The following is a 3,313-nucleotide window of genomic DNA, read 5'->3' on the forward strand; positions in this document are numbered from 1 at the left end:
CAAAAGAAAATTCTGCTCTGATTCTACCATGCATATTCACTGAATATCCATTAAAATGAGCCCTCCCCGCACCATTTCCCATCAAAAGTACTCTGCCTCCAGTCATCCAACCATACGTGGTTTAACTGTGGTATAAATTATATAAATTAATTTTAAACACAAATAAATCTGGAAGATAATCTAGATTGACAGCTCTCTGTCTTCTGTGAATTGTTCACTCAGGTCAGTGGTCACAAATGTCCCACATGACGAAGAGCTGCTCTAACAAAGATGGCAAAACAAACATGGTGGGGTTTTAGTCCATGGCTTGTTTCTCCTGCATGCCTGTCAGTCATGTTAGCAGTAAGCACAGAACCATAGAGCCATGGAATGGTTTGGATGGGAAGGGACCTCTCCTTCCAACACCCCTGCCACGGGCAGGGACACCTTCCTTCAGACAAGGTTGATTCAAGCCCCATCCAACCTGGCCTTGGGTAATTCCAGAGATGGGGCAGCCACAGATGTGTGAGTTCTGTGTGCAGTTTGACTCTATCATGATGGCCATGACAGCATCATTCTTGGGGAAAAAAAATCTAGGAAAGTTTATTGGAAAAGAAGGATTCAGAATTAGAGAGAATAGACTCCTGAAAAATAGTAATCAGTTTTCTATGATTTGCTCACAGGTCAAAACAAGAACATCTAACATCTTTGCATGCAGACATCAGGACAGTGGACAGACACCTTGCTTTCAGGTGTGGTCTGTCTAGAGAGGGGGTGAGACATCCTGGTGAAACTTGGGCTCTGCTCTTGAACCTTGGTGTGGGGAAAGTGAAGCAGTAACTCACTGCTGCTGTGGAGCAGCAGCCTCCTCCTCTGCCTTGCAGCTCTGGGAGAAATCCTGACCTCCCCACTGGGGGTTTGTAGCTGATCTCTTCAGGCTGGAGATCTCTCCCCAAGAAGGTTATTGCTACCTGCAGGGCAATGCTGCTCCAGAGTGACAACCTTTGCTGGCTCTGCACAGTTCCTTGTATTCCTAGGCAATAAAGGAGTTTCTCACACAGGTGAAAACAATTAGAAAAGGTGGATGCAAACTATTCGGGTAAAATAATGAACTTTTAAGAACCCGATAAAACTGATCAGCATAAAAAATTAGTGGAAGCATCCAGCCTGGAAGCTTAGGCAGGATAGAGCCCAATGAGACTGCAGTGTGGTAATGGCTGTCTCTGAGGAAATCTGTGTTTGTGGTCATCTGAGGTGGGACTTGCTAGGGAGAGGGGGGAGGAAAGCTCCCCTCTGCATTGTTTACTCCACTGCTGGCTGAGGAGCTTTAGCTTTCTCTGATGTTTTGCATGGTGTGTTTGCACATGGAACGAGCTGCCTTGCAGGATTCTCTGATGTTTATGACCATCACGGTTGGGATCTTGATTGACTTGGGGAGCACAGGATGATGTTGTCTGAGCATGTTAACTGATCAGTGTTGCTGCCTACAGGCCAGGAAAGGTTGGGGTCCCATGCCTAATGCCAACTCAAATTTAGATGCATGTCATTTATAGTCATGCAAAGCAGTGTCACATTTTTTTCTTCTTCTTTGATCATACCCAGAAACTATAAATCCCCAGGGTGAAATCTTAGCTCTACAGAAACCCAGGGCAAACCTCCTTTCAGTGATGTACAGTTCATGGTGGAAGCTGGTTTTATTTCTTAGATTATTCTTGTAATTGCTGGACAATTGTATTTATTTCTCTCCCCTCACAGCAAATGAAATGTCAAATTTCATTGTCAAGTAGCCTACTGAAAACAGTGAGGTCTGTCTGTTCAGAGTGCTGAGGGCTGATAATAAAATTACAGCCCAGTAATTTTATATTTTTCTTCTATTATCTGCCATGCACAGTATTTTTTATGTGTTCTACTCCACTGGGACCATTGTAAACCTGTGGCTAGCTCTTTCATTTGAATATACTCAGTGGGAGGTGGCAGGTGCACTGTTAAAAAAAGATTTTGATATTTTATCATAATATATTCAGAAGGTGATAATGTAAAAGCTGCTGGAAAATGGAGAGAGGTGAAGGAGAAATTCCACACCTGGGAATTTATTTAATGTTCAAAGACAGGAAATGCTTTAAAAGCAAAATACCTCAGATCTGTCTAATCCACTGCCCCAGACTAGTCACCACGATACCCCTGGTGAAGGGGGCAGGTGGAGGAGATGACCTCCGTCTCACCTCAGCTTCCATAGAGCTCTCCAGCTCCTGTGCCAACTGGGGCAAAGAGACACCTTAAGCTGACACAGTTACTGTTTATTTTCTCTGTGTGACTGTGGGACAAGGGAGATTTTGAGTGAGATTAGACTGAGACACATACTGGAAAACTCTCTGGCGCAAAAGAGAGATCATGAGGTGAGGGACGCTTCTCCCAAGTGCCAAAATCATCAGAAACAAGTTCTGTGTTGATTTCCAGCCTGGACCAGTCCCATCCACTTCAGTACTTGTTTGCTATTAGATTATTTGGACCTTTGATCCTTTCCTGAAGTTTTCTGCATAAAGGAGTGTGCAATAGCACAACTACATTGGTTGGGACCAGAATCTGGTGCTGTGTTTGGCTCAGTTTGCGTGAACCACTGTGTGAAAATCATCTCCTTGATGGACATCAGTGTCCAGTACCTGTCACAGCTGTGTTCACTTCCCAGGCACCTTCATCTTTGTGTGATTTGTTTGTTTGTTTTCAAATGAGGCAGCTTTTAAAAATAATAGAAAAGAACAGCACATTGTCTCCAAGTGAGTATTGGAAGCTGCACGGTTTGTCCTGGCCTGTGCCCCCCCCAGCATTCTCACAGAACTCTCTTAGTAAAGAGAGGGAATCTTTGTGAAGAGAGGGGATCTCATCAATGTATGAAGACATCGTGCTAAGCACCTGAAGTGTCTGAAGGAGGAGTGCCAAAAGGATGGAGCCAGGTGCCAGTTGGAGGTGCCCAGCAATGGGACAAGAGGCCCTGAGCAGAAACTGATGCCTAGGAAGTTCCACCTGGACATGAAGAAGGACTTCTTCCCTGTGCAGCGGCTGAACACTGGAAGAGATTGTCCAGAGAGGATGTGGAGTCTCCATCACTGGGGGCATTCCAAAACTGCCTGGAGACAACCCTGTGCCCGATGCTTGGGATGACCATGGTTGGACCAGCTGATCCGCCTCGATCCCTTCCAGCCTGATCACCCTGTGGCCGGTGCTTGGGATGACCATGGCTGGATCCACCGCGATCCCTTCCAGCCTGACCATCCTGTGCCTGGTGCTTGGGATGACCATGGTTGGACCAGCTGATCCACCGCGATCCCTTCCAGCT

Source organism: Geospiza fortis, unplaced genomic scaffold (genome assembly GCF_000277835.1).
Source record: "Geospiza fortis unplaced genomic scaffold, GeoFor_1.0 scaffold1098, whole genome shotgun sequence".
NCBI classification, from domain to species: Eukaryota; Metazoa; Chordata; class Aves; order Passeriformes; family Thraupidae; genus Geospiza; species Geospiza fortis.